The following is a 19613-nucleotide window of genomic DNA, read 5'->3' as shown; positions in this document are numbered from 1 at the left end:
GTTGATTTATGTGAGTTGACGGGCTGGATGACTTGGGGACCAAAACGGTCCTACCCCTTTCCAATATATCTTTTCAGAGGGGGCGCTGGATCTGGGGTCAAAAGGTCACATTTTCCGTTTTAGCACTAGGAAGATTTAAAGTAATAAATGTCGGCGTAAAATATAAAAACTAAAGCGAAACCTGTTCTAATTAATAATAGGAACATTTAAAATTTATCTTTAGGTGGTCTTAGCACCAAACTTTTACTTTGGAACGTCGAAAATGATCTTGCATATCAGAACCAAAACGTTTCGGAGCCTGTTTCAAAAATACGTAAAAACTTTTAAATCAAAATCTCTCCGAATTAGTTTTATAACGAATGCTATACATAATGATACTAGTTGTCTGAAAAAAGCAATTAAATAGTTCCATGGCTGGACTCCAGCCTGCAGGCAGCGTCACAAAGCCTGCCAAAATTTTCCCCGCTAACATTTACCAATACGACATATATATCCTGTGAACTACTATGTACAATGCATTCGTCGGTTTTATCTGCGTCCATGTTCCGACGAAATTCATAAAAACTCATAAAAAGTTTGCAAACTTTTAATCTCGTCGCCAGATGCGTGTTTTCCCGTCACAGATTAACGTCGGTTTTCCTAGACTGGGATTCTCGGAAATCCACGCGGCCTGCAGGCTGTAGTCCAACACTGAAACTATTCAATTGTTTTTCAGATAACTAGTATCATTATGTATAACAATCGTTGTGAAAATAAATTGGCGAGATTTCGATTTGACAGTTTTTACGTATTTTTGAAACAGGTTTCAAAGTGTGTTGGTTCTGTTATGCAAGATCATTTTTGACGTTCCAAAGTTAAAGTTCGGTGCTAAGACCACCTAAAGATAAATTTGAAATGTTCCTATTATTAATTAGAACAGGTTTCGCTTTAATTTTTATATTTTACGTTGACATTTTATTGCTTTAAATCTTCCTAGTGCAAACACGGTAAATTTCACCTTTTGACCTTTAGGGTCACTAAGACTAAAGGTGAATTTAGCAAGTTTACATTTTTATTGAAAGTGTGATTACTTTCGATCATTTTCAGCTTCTTTTCATAATACAAGAATGACTGCGCATTCACTTTCAGTGCAAATGAACTCATTTGACCTTTGACCCCGAATATCTCGAAAACGCCCCAACGGCGGACTGATTACTACTCGGCATCGTATTCTACGCAAAATTTTACTCTAGAAAAGTTGGGTGTGGTTTTGTGCCCCTTTGATGCCCCCCCCCCCCCGCGCTGAGCCTCCGGTCTAAAACGAGGTATTGTATTTCCCATCCATTGAACCCCAAAGGATAGTAGGTAGGGTGCTGTTTATTTTTAAATCCGCCCTTGCCCACAAGATTCAAAGTATACCCGTTGATAACACTGTACTTCAGCGATAACCGTGTAGCCTACCTACTTCGACGAAAAAATACCAAACATATTCAGATACTTGAACAGGACAAGGGAAATGGTTTTTAAGCACCCCATGCGACAAAGTAACAAAAAGTTTCATATATGTCGTACAGGGTTTCTGGTCGTCCACACTGAATTACCCAGTTTGATCATTAGCATATTTCTTGGTTTCTTGGACGGCTCCTTTAATTGCTCGTTTTCTAAAGCTATCGATTACAAAAGATGAGGAGGCGTTTCGATATCACTTTAATAAAAATAGACATTTTGTACTATAACCAAACATGTTGTAAACACATTGTGTGTTTTTGTAGTAAATATGAATAGAAAGTCAATGTTATTATTATATATAGGTAAACTATATAATGGTGTAGGCAACCAGGTATATTTTAAATGTCAAGATAATAATGACATCAACAATTGCATCATTTCTCCTTTACTATATCATTATAGATTTTAAAATAAAAACTCATTTGATCCCGTTTTAAACAACAACCCCCCCCCCCCATGACAAGTTGTACGTGACAAGGAGTAGGGTTGTCTGTCCAACCTCGTGGGTTTTCTCCGGGGGTACTCCGGTTTCCTTCCACTGCTAAAGACCCCTACGCGTTTGCGAATTACTGAAATAAAATTGAACCATTGGTTAGTTCCGATGACCTAGTTTGTGTCGAGTAGACGTTTAGACGTTAACCCCCCATCTCCCCCTCTCTCTCTCTCTCTCTCCCATGACAAGTTTTAACATACTTCGCTACGATATGCTGCCCTACTGAATTGCTACTCTCAATTTGCGGACAATGCCTTAATTAAAATCAGCGGTATTCCGAAGTTTAAACCAAATGAAAATTTATATTTGAAATTCGAAAGCTCGATAGTGCCCGACATAGCCAAATTTAAATTGGGATGATATGAACATACTCTGCACATAGATGAAGTCATGGCGCAAGGTAATACACTAATGTTTGCCTTGTCTCCGGGAAGATGGTTTTAAATTTACAACTGCGACACAAATCCCAAATAATAGTGAAATACAGAGTTAATTATGAAAGTGCATTACAGAGTCAATGAGGAGTCAATGCCAGGAACACTGACCAGATAAAACCAGGTTGTGAATTCGTGAGGAACTTTCTCTTCCAACATCCGGATTGAACCCGTTAGTGAGACAGAAGAACTTCTGACAGTACGGAAGAAGCTGAATCAAACGGCCAGAAGATCTATTATAGAAGCGGGTCATTGGTCTGGCCCACCAATCCGTGCACGTTATAAAAAAAAGCTCTCAAAACTCTGAACTATAGAGCGGTTACGTCAATAATGAACACATGGACAGACGGACTGGACCGACAATATACTCCCACATAAATATGTTAAATTTTTATAAAGATTTTGAGTTCTGCATGTTAATATTTACATTTTGTTGGTGGACATAAAACAAGTTTTGAAACATTAACCGAAGATATGTTGCTACATTGTCAAGCTTATGCTTTATGCGGTAAGGGCGTAAGGCCAATAAAAAAAAACAGTGCTAGAGCTGATGAACCCACGTGGACTACTCAAAGCAGTACAGAAATCTGACAGCGTACGATCCGACAGATATTGCCAGTTAATGTGCCGGTCTTGTTGAGGCGTTGTTACTGGTTATCGTCCCGGGGTTGACTAATCTAAAGTGGACCCAGTCTGCTCTTGTAAATGATCAACAGGTCTTAGTATGGTAGTGTGATGACATCCAAGCCTTCGGGCGACGGCTCTGGTACTCCTGCTCACTTAAAGTAACACAATGGCGCGTTCCCGGTGTTCAGGTTTCAACCGTTGTCTAACGTTGCGTCTTACGCAGAACGACAGGGGTTGTCCTGACACAAAATCTTAATTTTTAACATTCTTATCTGTCGAAGTCAATTTTTTGTGCTTCAAAGAATTGATCTGTGGCGCATTTACGTCATCGAGAAAACACCATTCTAGCGTGTTATCGACATGATCTGATGTTGTTCCATTCAGACTTGCAAGATTGAAGTGTATCTCTCAAATAGGATTTACAATCTTCGATGTATTAAAATGCTGAGTTTTCGTTGCGACTCAGTATATAGTTCTGGAAACAATGATTATATTCATGTTGCTAACGGGACAGCCAGCTAGATTTCTTCACAGGACACCATAATTATGGGTTTAAGTATATCCAACAACCGCCAAATTGTGATGAAATAAACTTTTCTCTGAAAGTAATTGCAAATTAAAATATTGAGCATATCGCTAGATTTCTTAACGGGATTACGAATCTCATTTAGACATACATTATGCAAGAGCTAAATCTGTCTATTGCGGGTCTTTCTTTAGGCCTGAAATGTTATCTAAATTATGAATTAGACATTAATTAACCTATCCAGACCATAATCAACTCTAGATGGCATCGCTAGCCTGTGATCTTTAGTGGATTATGAGCCGATTTACTGCATAACTTTCCTTCTTAACGACCAAATGGATAATCGAGACTATGCAGTTTATCATACTGACTTTAGTAATGATGATCAAGGCTAGCCGGAAATTTCAACCGCTTAGTTTTCAGTTCATAGTGGATTAATTTGAATGACATTTTCAGCAAATTGCCTTTACATTATCTAGTTTTTAACTATTATAGTGAGAACTGCCAACTCGTTATCGAATCTCCCATAATGTATCTTTAATGATTTCATTTATTGTATGAATTGAATGATCACAAACAACTATCACTGTGGTAGGTACAAACATGGTTATTGAGGTACTTTAACAGCGTAATATTCGGGACTTATGGCCAACACTACATGGCAACTGATATTTGTTCTACGAAGTATCATAAATCTTCAAATGCTTGTAAGAGTCTTTCACTCAGAATTAACAAGTCTTAGTCACTTAAATATTATATGTAAATATTGGCGTGTCCACGATATGGAATGTGAGGGTCCAGCCAGGTTTATTCTACCCCTCTCTCTCTCTCTCTCTCTCTCTCTCTCTAAGGAGATTCTAGTTGGGACATGGTTGTGGAATATGATATGTTTGATTAGAATCATCGGATATCGTTAACTGTTACAATATATGATATAGATCTAAAACTATTCACACTGTTAAGTCAACCATCATAATACAAGCTTTTAAGTTAATCCTACTAATAGGCTAATTATAATAATAATAATAATTTGCGGGTGTAGCCTACATGAATCAGTGGGATTTTATTTAAACGGGAATGAACAAGATTATTTCAAAAATTGGACAAATCGAATCATGTATGAAAATACTGCGAATTGACCCGACCTAACAAAACCTTGCTACTCATCAGTGTTTAAAAAAAGAGAACAAGTACCATGGAAGTAATAGTTTACACCTCTGTTTATAAAATTTGAATGAAATATACGTCAACTTGTCCCATGTAGATTCCCCTATTGTATGTGACAAGGAGTAGGGTCGCCTGTCGAACCTCGTGGGTTTCCTCCGAGTCCTCCGGTTTCCTCCCACTGCTAAAGACCCTTACATGCAAGCGAATTATTGAAATAAAATAGAACCATGTGTTGATCTCTCTCTCTCTCTCTCTCTCTCTCTCGTCCCAAGTAAATTTTAAGAAATAAAATCATTCATTTATATTCCGTTATTTCCCAGAGTTTTCAAGGATTTGTTGAACTGTTATTCAATTTCATTGTAACCAGGTGTTTTTTCGTTTCGTTTAATATTTAATGTTGTACAAAAACTGAAACTAGACTAATATCTGATTTTACATATCTTGACGGTTCTGGGATAGGTATTATTAAGTCATGAAGTATTTATCTTTTTTTGTTTGCGATATCACCAAGTCTGTAGCTTGACGTTAAATCATGCACTAGTTAATCAGTCAGTAAGTAAGGTTTATCTAAAACCTACACGTGATCGTGTGTGGGGGGAACGCAGGTGGTTCGAGATCGACGACCCTGTTATTATATACTGTCTATCTGGTTTTATATCTCTTCAATATAATATATCCTACCGTGTGATTTGTAATTATAATTACTGGATTCATATTTCTTCTATACAGACGGCCATACAAGAAGGTTCAGATTTCAGATTTTATATTAAATGTGATTAACACCAGTTAAAACCCATCACGAGATTTATTGTGTCAGATTTGAATGGTAAATTTTAAATGAAAAGATTATTAAAAGACATTGTACCCCATATTGTAAATTAAATAAATTGTATATTAAAATGTAGATTGTCTCTGTAAGTATTTATTAATCTGATATAAAATCATATGCTTTTCAGTTCGTTTGTCGTTTTAAATTCCGGATTTTATACTTTACCGGACTCGTAAATGGACTCAGACTAGCAATTATTTGCCCATTGACTTCAATGTTAAATGACTGTAACATCACAGGCTGTAGCTTTTTGCTCAACATTCCGTTGATTCCAATCTTTATAGGCACAATGGGGACAACATTTGGCAATCTCCTCATCATAATTTTGTAGGGGGTTGACCGTTTAGATTTTTTGCTACACGGATTTGAAGTTGACAGGGGTGAAAATCTCACTTCCGACACAATGATTGCTCTGCAGAAAGACACTTTACACCCCCTATCCCTCCGCTGTAATATCATCAGTATTACCCAAAACTGCTATGAAATTGCAAATTTGATCCCTTCTAGACCAAAAAGTCAACCCAAAAATGCAGGAAGAGGGGAGAACAAAATTAAGGGAAAAATTGTCGATATAAGGGGAAATAATTACTAGTCTTAGTCCAAATAACATTTGACTAGTCTTATTACTGTGTTGTGTCCTTACTTGGATGCTGTAAACAGCCGATAAAAACACAACTCCTCAGTTCACCCAAGACATTGGTCATTGATCGATCAATTTGTAAACCCAATTAAGTCTCATGTATAACACGATATTAGATATTATGTATTGTAGAAACTGAAATATTTAAAGACGAAATAAAATACATCTATTTATTTCTTTATTTAATTATATAATACATTATACTGGTGATAATGTCATGTTTCGTTTTTGGTGATTTCCATATCTGACAGGATATATTTATTTTGTGAAAATTCGCAGAATTTCCAATATGTTACAATATTGTCTGTTTTGATATCTGATAATATCAACATTTAACGATAAAGTGAAATTGTCAGGGAGACCGCAAAGGGTTTTATATTATCGATTTGTGTTTACATATATAAGATATCAAAACCATTTGTGTTATATGATATCAAAACTGATTTGTTCTATATATTTTATATCAAAAGTAGTTTGTGCTATATATTTGATATTAAAACCGATGTGTATTGGTTTTTTTTTGTTTTTTGTCGTACTTATGTGCGTATTGATGGCATTTCGGGTGGTCATTTGTTGGTCATTTTAACCGCCTGGTATATTTTTGTGCGTACTGCATGGTGACGTTGCCAGTATTAAGTGACAAAAGTTTACCCCGTTATACTGGTGACGTTTCCGGTGGTCATTGACCAAAGTTTAACCTCTGTTGTACTGCTGACGTTGTCGGTGGTCACTGACCAAAGCAATCTGAGCGACAGACCCACTAGCTGCCATTTAATTTTCGTAGGGTAGTTACGTTCGTGACCAAATGTTACCCTCTGTTCTACCGGTGACGTTGCTGTTACTTTTCTGTTGTACTGATGACGCTTCTGGTGGTCACTGACCAACGGTGGTGACATTGCTGGTGGCCACTTGCCAGTGGTTACTTTTCTGTTGTACTGGTGACGTTGCTTTTGGTCACTGACTAAAGTGTACCCCCTGTTGTACTGGTAGTCACTGACCAAAGGTTACATTCTGTTGTACTGATGACGTTGCCAGTGGCTACTGGTCCAGAGATTACATTTCTGTTGTACTGGTAACGTTGCTGGCAGCCATTGACCAGAGGTTACCCTTCTTTCTATTTCTGTATTTCTAGAAAAAGAAACAAATGAAAGGATCAAACCGAGACGTCGCTAACCCCACCAGAAAGATGGAATCTAAATAATTACCAAGACACCTAGAAATTAGCATTATTAAGTTGTGGTTTTCAGAGATGGTTTCGTGTATTGTGTATACAAGTGTCACGGGCGATAGAATGACGGGAGTTCTAAAGTAGAAAGGAATAGTCCGAGATAAAGTTGTAACAATATAACATGGTGATTTCACGACCTTGTGCTATTTTATAGTGTTATTGTTTATACTTATAACGATGCTAGAAGTACTACTGGTACTGTCTAAACCACATCGTAATTTTACTTTCACTTTAAAACTACATATAGTTGAAAATGGTGGTGTATTTTGTCTCTCTCCCCCGCCTCCAAACTCGCTCCCCCACCAAAATTGTATTTGATCCATTTTTAAACATTTGTAGCATGAAAACTGTTTAAAATTCGGGGCGTTGTCCCTGAAATCACACCAAGGCTATGTTTTTGCGTTGTAAGACTCATCTGTCTTTACAGGAACCTCTGAGCTGCCACTACCCGTACAATAGCCCATTTCCATTCAAACATTTGTGCCCCTAGCATTCTACTTTAGCTGTCCATACAATATGATAAATGAAAAGAAAGTAAACTCTGGCCTCTGGGGTAAATGGTAGGTGGATATATTGCCCTTTCGAATTAACAAATTCAAGTATTTGAAAGACATTAGAGCTTTGGTAATCTTCGTCGGTTTGTCAAAATTAATTAACATGATTTAAGTTTTTAGTGGAATGTCGACTGTTCAAATTAATTTGTACGTATCATTTTAGAACGAATGTCTAAGTAGGTTACATTTTTTTTCGACCATGGTAAAATAAGGGAAAGAAATAAGAGTTTCAAGGTAGTCTTTTGGACTAATTTTGGACGTTTTTGTTTATCCATCCGATATGTATTGTTTTTATTATCTTAAAGCATCGTCGGCTGGAAAACGGCCTATAGATTATCGTTATCACGAATTTAACATAGATTATGTTATGTTTTAGTTTATTTATTAACAGAGATATATTCCATGTTTCTTATTGTTATGTTTGTCTATTGCTATATAGAGATATCTTCCACGTTTGCTTATTGTACAAGGATTACAATCTATAAGGCTACGATAATTTAATTTTCAGCGTCCCGTTATCTGGCGGTTCCTCTTGGTCTAGGCATATTGTTACCAATGGCTGACCAACCGTAATCAAAACTGGAAATGTAATGAAGTGAAATGGGGTTTAACATCTTACTTTTCTGTACCAACCGGGTTACTGTGGGCGAATTTACGCCATGCATTGTGCTCTGAGAAAATTTTACCCAGACAGCGGCACTACGGCCTACTCTTATTTCGAATTCCAACTCTCTCTCCCCCCCCCCCTCTCTCTCCCTCTCTCTCTCTCTCTGAGAATCATCAACCTTATATTGTTTTCTCATTATAAGTTCTTGTAGGACATAGCAAATAAATCACCATTTCTTACTAATGTAACTTTTTATTTTTCTTCCTAAATTATTATTTATGTATTTTATCATTTGGCTAGATCAGTTATGACATGTGTGTTTAAAAACATATTTTTCTAGTAATTGTTATTTTAATGTGAGATTTTCACCTTGTTTTTGTGTTTATCAATTGTGTTCATCGGTTACGACAATATGCTATTGCTTTTGTTTGGTTTTGATAAATAAATAATTTTCTGTGTTTCTGTGCTTAAATGAGCTAAATCTCCATTCTTTGGCAACTAGAAATAGACACAAATGGGTCTCAAAACATATAGTAATGTAATATGAATGTTTATAAACTGATTTACATTCAATCGTTTCTGTTTTTACTGAAATACGCGAAGAGTCCACATTGAATGGCAGTCTTTGGCGTCTGCTTATTCCAGTCTACATCGGTAGTATTCTCCTGTGGGATATATTTAGCCTCGTTCATCGAGTCGGGGGGGGGGGGGGGTTGGATGGCCGAATGGTTAGCAAGTGCGCGCTGTATCATAACACACTGAGTCAACTGGCGTGGTTTCGAATCACCGGTTGTACGTGACAAGGAGTAGGGTCGCCTGTCCAACCTCGTGGGATTTCTCCGGGTCCTCCGGTTTCCTCCCACTGTTAAAGACCCCTACGCGCAAGCGAATTATTTAAATAAAAATAAAAAACCACATGTTAGTCCCGAAATGACCTAGTTTGTGTCGAGTGGACGTTAAACCCCATTTCTCTCTCTCTCGTTCATCGAGTCGCTTCATTAAAAATGGCGCCCGAAAGCATTCTGGCACGCGATTCGTGTACCAATTTCAAAATTTTCATTTTGTCTTAAATATTGGATATCAGAGGCCCATCTTTTCACGGTAAGATAACAACATCCATGTTGATTTAAACTGACCAATAAGTCGTGTCTGCAATGTCGAAGACTGTGGGTGATATTGAGTTAAAGACTGGCCTCCTTTAAGTAAGGTAATTAATTTTACATTTTAATGTTTTTTGTTACCTTGTCGAACTCAGAAACGTTGGTACTCCATTACCCAAGGCCATTGAGGTTAAAGGAGCTAAGTCTCTAACTCAATATGTTCCATCAATATTGAAGTTGTTATCTTGCCGTGAAACTATAGGGTCCTAATATTCAATATTTAAGACACAATTAACATTTTATAATCAGTAGACGAGTCGTGTACCCTATGGTTTCGGGTGCCATTTTGTAATGAACAGTAAAACATATCCTACAACACAGTGTGGAAGTAATTAGTAAAGGTTGATTCACAAACGACAAAATAATAATTTTAAAAAAACGTGTAGAATGCACTAAGCAGGAGTAAACGCCTGTCGTTCAATTTGAACTGTTCACGTATTTCACCGACCATAATTGATTAGAAATTAAAATGTTTTTGTTTCAAGAATTGAATATAAATCACTTTACATACACTCAAATTACATTAATATGTATTTTTAGAACCATTTTTTGTCCAATTCATGGTTACAAAATCGAGCCATACATCCTTTAAAGGATATCACGATACTGGTGTAAGTCATGTTAATCATCAAATTGTTCACGCCTAGTTGTCATTGATGATATATTCCTACGTAATTGCACTCTTAATTTTCCGTGTAAATCGTGTCCCTGTTCATCTGTCGGTAAAGCCAATTGGTCGTGCTGCTTAAGTCAAAGGAAATGAAATTGGGTATAACACCCCACTTTACTGCACAAATACGGATATTCTCCATTCTGTGCAACGCGACAGCCGCGTTACTATCACCTCTTATTTCAGATTCTAACTCTCAGGGGTTCTTTTACTTGTACCCCATCTTTTAATGCTTTAGTCTTCGGCATTCCACCAAACAAATCCACGCCCCAAAATCAATGAAATAGACAGTTTTATTCTTGACCCAGCTAAACGTGGTCTTATTAATTTCAGTGGGAATCTGTCCTGTATGTTTATAAATCTTCCATGTAAGCCCTGTAAAATTCAAACAAATGCACTGCCTTCTAAAACATAAGATAAAGTGGGACAAGTTACTTTAACTGCTTCAAGGGCAGTGTTGCCACAAAACAAATTCCAAATATTTATCTAGTGAACATGTTTATTATGGTTTATTTTGGAATAAAATAATATTCAAAAAGAAAATAATTTAACTCAAATTTAAGCACGTCATGGTTACTTTTCTTTCTCCCACATCTAAAGACCACTCCGCAGAAGGGGATTAAAAATACAAATATATACCGTCTGTTGTATAACCAAGTGGAAGTAAAACCCTATTTTCTATTTTTTTTGTCCCCCCCCTTTATGTAATGCTTATTGTGTAAATGAAAATAATCATAGGTTTGTCTGAGAATCATCTAAATTCATTTTACTAGAATTTAAATTCCATTCCATTCTCCAATGCATTATCGTTATTAAGTCAGAAAATATTTTTGTGATAAATTATAAAATACTGGAATTTGACAATGATGAAGTGAAAGACTTTGGGTAAATATAATGCGTTGTATGTTTCTGAAATGTTCTAACATATGTTTCTTAAGAGCCTGGATAAAAAAAACTTACATAGTTAAAACTATCAACATGACATTTCGCGAAATATTTCCGTGACTTTAACATTGACAATGATTGAATACGCGCTTATTGTAATTCGGCGAAGAGTGGGTCCTGTTGGTACAGAAAGTCAGACGTTAAACCCCATCAGGGCATTTTTAAGGAATCTGAAGCACTGGGGCATAAGGGCTGAGGAGGTTTGTCTATGCCCGAGTGCGAGAAAGTTGTTTAATTGGAGGAGTTTTAGGATGTGCTTTGTGTTACAATTGTGATTTTTACCTAAATCTGCAACTTTCTCAAAGTACCAAAGCGCGTAATTTCCAATTTACTTAATCGGTATTGTCCCACTGCTTGTTTACTTTACAAATCATTGGGGAAATTTTTGTTAGCGGTGGGGCATTTACTTACTATACTAAAAACTTCCTTGACCCTTATTTCATTTCAAAGGAGACACGATGATCCAAACGCTAGAATACTATTGATCAGCGGCCTTGTCCCACGGTTATCTAGTCTCTATTGGGCAATGGGGGGGGGGGGGGCGAATAGTTTAACGCGTGAGCGTTAGACCATAAAGTCTGTCAATGGGCCAAGTGACGTGGTTTCGATTCTCCGCTTGTATGTGACTAGGAGTATGGTCGCCTGTCCAACCTCGTGGTTTTCCCCGCGTCCTCCGGTTTCCTCCCACTGCTAAAGACCCCTACGCCTAAGCGAATTATTGAAATAATTATTGAATCATATGTTAGTCTCAAAATGACATAGATAGTGTGTGTCGAGTGGACGTTAAACCCCATTTCTCTCTCTACCCCTCTCTCTATTGGACAGTAGTAAACTGTAGATCAACACAACACAGTAGCGCAATTAAAGTACAGGAACTTGTTTTTTTAATTTTGTTTAATAATGAGTTTCATTTCAATGGCTGAAATGAGTCCAGTAATTGCTTGTAATAAAACTCTGAAAAAATTTTGGTTTTAGCTAAAACAGTCCGAAAATAAGTTTACCAATTGGCCACAGATCACTAAATATTTGCCCATTGACTTTAATGTTAATTCTCGTCTCTTAGACCGGCTCTAACTTTTTCCCAAATTTTCGTTGGGTAGAACGCTTTCTACCACAGATTCAGCAACATGTATCAACCTCTTGCCCAAAAGCACGTATGGGGTTCACCATGGAAAACTTGAGATACACAAGCTGGAAGTAGAGACAAGAAAACATGCAATTTTGGACCCTACATTTCAACCTAACCAACCTCTCAACTCTTGTATCCTTCCGCCTCAAAATCATGAATATTCACCAAAACCTGGTAGAAAATGTATTTTCAAACCTTTTTCTTCGATTCTACACCAAAAAGTCAACAAAAATCGCCATGCAAAAGGGTGAAAAAGGGAAAGGGAGAGAAAGACTAAAAATAACTTTCGCCCTACATTACTTTACACGATAACCTTGACTACGTTGACAAGAGTTGTTTAAATCTGGTGATAACTGATGTATAAATGTTGGCTTTTAACATGGTGTATATAGAAACAGACAGACAACATATCTATATCACACAGAAAATGTCAAATATTCCACACTAACCAGACGCTTATATTACTCTTTATTGATAACACGTGTCACTAGCACGAAAAGTACGCGCATAGTATGTACATAAATACTGCATATTACGTCAGAGAAATGTCAGGACTTAAGCAAGTACTACACAATCCAACTATGAGGAGGTTGTTCGAATGCACTGTAGCGTATAGCCGATAGAATATCTTTTCTTCAATCAATTTTAATCCCAGTAAAGAAGATGAATTACATTCCACCCTTGGTTTTCCCAATTTAGCCACATCTCATAATGATTATCCAGTCCTAAATTTGAATTGGCAATAATCTCACTTAACAGACCCACCCGCATGATGTCCGAGTATAACTTAAAGCTCGTTGGATTTTGCCGGAATTTATCGAGGAACGCCGATTGCCTTATTTTCTGCATATAATATACCCTTTTTGAAAAGCAAATTATCTTGGTTTATATTGTCTGTTTGTCAAAAACAGGCGGGCGGTTTGAACCCGATTGAAGCAACATTTCCATTGTGTGATCTTGCCAGTAGACCCAGTCGTACATTAAAGTATTCCCTTTATTCCTAGTATGTTATGACGGATCGGTTAAATGAGACACCATCAATCTCTACAACTAATAACCATGGTCAAAACTAATCAACATTCATTGATTAATAACCTTTTAGTGCAATAAGGTATCAATGAATTCTTACAGGAGATGTCAGCTTCAAACTATAGTGCGTTCATTCGTTATTTTGTTACAAAAAGCAGTGGGACAATTTTTTTCTTCAGCAGTTGGTTATTTGGCACTACATGCTGTACTAAAAAGGACGTGAGATGTTATAATAAGATAGAGGTATGAAAGGAAACCAAAGCATACAGTTGGTGAAAAACGCATAAAATCATTTTTCTGCCTCTTGTTCTAGGTAGTCCTAATACCCATTTCTATTTATCGGTTTATTACCAAACAAAAACAGAAGTTGGGGGAAAGTAAAAGTTATCGTTAGTACAAGAACCGTGTTTGCCGTTACCACTTTTGGTTTTACGCTTCCGACATGAAATAAAACGTATTTTTATTTCATGTTGTCTAACCCGATGCGTCATTATATACATAAAAATAACATTCATATATCCGTTTGTACCCATAATTCACAGCTGGGCGAAATGCGAAACTAACTAACGAAATACGAAACTATGGAAATACTAAACTTAATATCATATATTATATTCATATTTGAAATGAAGGCGTTTCATTCTACTGAAATAACAGACAAACGCCATCAATCCTCTTCCGTGGTGTGGATACCAGATGAAAATTCTAATAAATGGGATATTTCAAATTGTAATTTTTATCTGGGAGTATCATAAAGAAGAATGCATGGATGCATTAAAATGATGTCACCCTTTCTCTTTTGATGTAAGTCCTTGCCAAAAGCTACACCTTTTTTTTGATAGAACAGAATGTTGCCAACAGCAATTTTACTTTCTTTTAAACATAAGGAAAGAATACTATGAGCCTTGACAAATGGTAAGCCTACATAATATACAATACAGTATACAGCAGACCCGATTCGACCCAACAATACCAATAATGACAAGTAAAAACACAAAATATGTCAATCCAAATAATTTTAATAATAGCAATCTAGCAAAAATAAAGACAAAGAAAAACTTGAGACAACATGATAAATTTCGGTTGATATTAAATAAGGGGACCATACAGATACGTGGCTGAGTTTTTTGTTTTCACGCCATACCATGGAAAAGGATCCAAGCCAAACCGGGTAGCGGCCCAGAGTAATATTGTTGAAATATGTTGACATATGATTATATATTACATATTGTTTTAATTTGCACGTGCTGACATTCTATGTCATTCTTACTAGAACGTCTTAAGCAAATGACAGAGGTCATGTCGTTGTGTACTACGTAGGCAAGAAATGTGAACATGTGCAGAATATTATAGGATATAAAAAGACCTCCTTGTTGAAGGAGATACGATGATGGTGTTCTTAGATTTCTATCTTCTGATCATAGGCGTACGGGCTCGATGACAATTAGGGGGGCAGAACCCGAAATGCCCGAAAAAATTTCGGGTGTACAGACATCGGCGCCGATATTCCTCGAGAGGCGAAGAAGCAGAGCTCCCCTTATATTGTACCCCCCCCCCCCCCAAGTAAATATTTGAATATTTGACGGCTGCAAACATAATTTCCTGCTATATCAGCCCGTGAACAAAGCAACTTCAAAGTGGTCTAATATAGCCTAATTAAGATTGCTGACTCGAATTCCAATCAAAAGATCAATCGTTTACAGTCCACGGAGACGGGACCGTTTGGAGAAAATTTTGAAAATTTAACAGCCGCATACGCGTTTTTCTGCTATTCCAGTCTGTGAATACAGCAACTTCAATTTGGTCCAATATAGCCTACCTGGCTGACCCGAATTCCAAACAACCAATCAATTGTCGCAGGGTATGGGGGGCCTCACCCTCGGGGCCTCACCCTCCCGGAGAAAATTTTGAAACCACAGCAAATGCGTTTGCTATTCTAGCCCGTGTAAGCAACTCCAAAAGTATCCAATGGTTTTGTAACCGAAATCCCATTCTGAATTCCAACCATCCAATCAGACCGTTGCAGCTGCATTCACAAATAATAATCGATGCTCGAAAAATGTCGCACAAAGTAGAATGGCTCCAGACAAAATGTTTTAATCCATAGTCAGTACAAATTTGTGGTATTCAATTAAAAGAAAAGTAAAATTAGTGTTTTATTAGGGCTCAATGACAGTTAGGGAAGAAAAACTAGAAATGCCCGAAAAAATTTCAGGTTTACAGACAGCGGCGCCGGTTTTCTTCGAGAGTTGAAGAAGCAGAACTGACCTTGTATGGACCCCCGAAGAAAATTTGGAGTATTTGACGGCCGCAAACGCGTTTTACTGCTATTCCAGCCCGTAAAATTAGTGTTTTATTAGATTTCCGTCACTTTATTTTGCCAAGTAGATGAAATAAAACATTTTTTTTCACTTTACCCTTCTGCCCGAAAAGTCAGCTTGCCCGAAAGTTAGGGGGACAGCTGCCCCCCCCCCCCTGCCTCGTACGCCTATGCTTCTGATTATCACTGACGCTTTCTTCTCGTCTCTAGCTTTTCAAATCAACAGTTATGTTTTTAGTTAGAACATTTACCTTTCTCAGATATGTAGGCCCACCTCAAGTACAGAACTTTCTTCAGAATACATATTAATATATTTATTTGTATATAAAACATTGATTGTAGTTTAATAATAATAATAATAATTGATTTATATAGCACCAACAATTCAACTCCGAGAGCTGCTCTCGGGCGCTTTACATAAGTACAACAATATAAAATTACAACAATCACAAGCCATTTACAAAAAACAGTGAACATTATTTACTACACAGGGTAAAAGTCTGACACAAACACAGCTAGAACCGTATTCAATCAGTTGTATATTTGATTAAAAAGTTCGGTTTCGGGTTACCTTTTAAAACCTTTAATAGAATTTGCGCTTTTGGTTTCGTTTGACATAGAATTCCATAACTGATTGTGATCGAAGGGTTCTGCAAGGTTTATTGATGTTAGGAAGGTATCTAAGGTATTAAGGTGAAGAATCGTTATTTAGAGCTGAATATGTAATAGACAGTATTTTAAAATTGATACGTTGACAGACAGGAAGCCAATGGAGATCTTTCAGAATTGGTGTGATATGTTCATTTGGTTTAGTCTTGGTTATGATCCAGACTGCTTTATTTTGAAGTTTCTGAAGTCATTTGATTTTATTTTCTGATAGATTGTACAAAAGTGAATTACAATAGTCGAGTCTTGATGTAACCATAGTGTTTAACAGCATTTTAGTCGTGTTACTATCAATGAAAGAGCTAATTTTTCAAATATTATATATCTGAAAATTAATACTTTTACACATGGCCGAAATGTGTCTATTCATGTCCAGATGAGAGTCAAAATAAACACCAGGATTTTTTTACAGAATCTGTTGGTGTAATAGAGATATAGCCAATTTGATAGTTTTCTGTTCTAGATTTTAGTAGTTGCTGCCTGCTACCGGCTTTAATTATTTCTGTTTTGGCCTCGTTGAGTTTTAATAAATTTGAGTCCATCCATTTACGAATATCTGATAAACAGGCATCAAGTTTGCATATCTCAGAAGAAGGTTCAAAAGCTATGAATTTGAGTGTCGTCGGCATACAGATGGTGGTTAAGACCGTGTTTACGAATGACATTTCCTAAAGATGTTGTGTATGTGGTAAAAAATAAAAGACCGAGAACGGAACCCTGTGGCACGCCATACTTTAAAACCGTTGAGTTGGATGGGGAACCTTTGATAACAACTGTCTGTGAACGGTTTTCAAGGTATGACTGGAACCATGTAAGGGCTAGTCCACTTATCCCAAACAATTTGGTGGTCTATCGTGTCAAACGCAGCGCTTAGATCAAGCAGGACTAGTACTGATGTTTTTTTTTTATCCATTTCGTTTAGTTTGAGTCAGTTAATACAATGGTTGGTGTAAATAAAATAAAACCAAGTACGAACAATCCAAACTATTAGACAAAATTCGAAGTCCTAAAAAAACGGTATAGGCAAAATAGTGTAATAAGACAAAATAGTGTAATCAGCATATGGACTGTTCACCGTGTACAAAATACACGAAAAACAGTGGTAACAGGTGTCCGGAAGAGTAAGTTTACCCTGCCTGGCGCCACACCCGCCATAGCTGCATCGACGTGTCTTCAAGATCATTTAGTTACCGTATGACCGTAACCCCTACTCCATGAAGTTCTTTGATCTACACAATCTAGGAAATGGGAGTGGGGGGGGGTGTTCAAAGGAGGGCAAGTTGCTGTTGTTACACCTATGCTTTGAAACATATACTATTCAAAAAAAGTAGGGGATATTTAAAATATGCAAATGACTACGAAAAAAGTCACTATAGAACCTAACAGAAGAAACATTTCCAGTTACATGTGACGCCCAAACGCACCAATAGCTACCGCATGGAATGCAGGTGATGCTTGGGATCATCATGGGGGTCCAACCCAAGATTTGCACGACTCTGACTTTGAATGTTACAGTCATTGTGGCATTGAATTCCAGGGTGGAAACATCAGTTTAATTGTTTTAGTGACCAGAAAACAAATTTTGATATGCGTCGGCTTACCCAAAATGAAAGGTTACGTGCCCTTGGCATGCTACAGATCGGCACAACACAGGCGGTTGTGGCGTGGACGATGAATGTTTCTCAGTCTGTCATAAGCAGGCTATGGTCCAGATACCGTGATACACAATCTGTACAGGACAGACCACGCTCAGGTCGACCAAGGGCGACAACTCAAGCCCAGGATCGATTTATCCGTACCTTGGCCTTGAGAAATCGTGTCATCACAGCAAATCAGATCAGCGCTCGTCTTCAAACAGACACTGGTGTGAGAGTGAGTGGCCAGACGATTCGGAATCGACTGCATAGGGGTCACCTTCGCGCCCGACGTCCTCGCGTGATCCCTTGTTTGAGAGATCATCACATTCAGGCAAGACGTCGTTGGTGTAGGGATCGTCAACACTGGGATAATCGACGCTGGAGCAATGTGATGTTTTCAGATGAGTCAAGGTTCACTGTTGATTTTTTGGACAGACGTAGGAGGGTGTGGCGTCGTCGAAACGAGCGCTTCCAAGACGTTAACGTCATCAGACATGATCGATTTGGGGGTGGTTCTGTTATGGTGTGGGGAGGCATCACTGTTGCTGGAAGAACGGCTTTACATGTTGTTGCAGGGTGTGTTACAGGCCAGTACTACCGGAACAACATCTTGGCAGTCGATGTTGTGCCGTTCGCACGACGTCATGGCCGCCGTTTCATCTTCCAGGATGACAACGCAAGATGTCACAGGGCCAGGATCGTTACAGGTTACCTCCAACAACAGAACATCACCACATTACCTTGGCCAGCACTGAGTCCCGACCTCTCCCCCATCGAGCATGTCTGGGACATGCTTGGACAGAGGTTACGTCAACGTCAACAACGTCCTGCCAATGTCCAAGAACTTGCTGCTGCGTTGCAACAGGAATGGGACAATCTGGACCAAAATGACCTTAGACGTCTCATTAGGAGTATGCCACGTCGGATCAATGCTTGTTTGGCAAACAGAGGAGGATTTACCCGTTACTGACTTGGTTGTGATGCTGTGGTAACTTTGCTGTTTGACCCCGGGTATCATTTTACCCTTATAATGGTCAGTCTGTGCCTTACTTAGTCTAACGATCATTTGGAATAAATCGATGAATGTGAACTTCATTTCATTTTGTCATTTGTTTCTTCGTCAGTTTCATTAGGTGACTTTAATAACACTTAAAAATCAAATATCCCCTACTTTTTTTGAATAGTATATATGAATGTTATTTTTTATCAACTCTCAGTTATTGTTTTGCAATAGTCCAAAATATGACAAAAACACATGTTGTTGACTTTAAATCACAAGGCTAGATATATCTACCAGATTCTGGATACCAAGGACATTATCTTATCTATGTATTGCTTTAGCAGTTAACCAACGTTAGGTTTAGGCTTAGGGCTCAGTTTAGCAGCTAAAAGAAATTAATTGTGTATTAATTCCTTATGAACAGTGTACTAATGATAGGGCAGAATTACTCTAGTGTTTTATGT

This window comes from Patella vulgata, chromosome 1, assembly GCF_932274485.2.
Source record: "Patella vulgata chromosome 1, xgPatVulg1.2, whole genome shotgun sequence".
Classification (NCBI taxonomy): Eukaryota; Metazoa; Mollusca; class Gastropoda; family Patellidae; genus Patella; species Patella vulgata.
The sequence above is the reverse complement of the archived record's forward strand: the minus strand, read 5'-3'. Positions refer to the sequence as shown.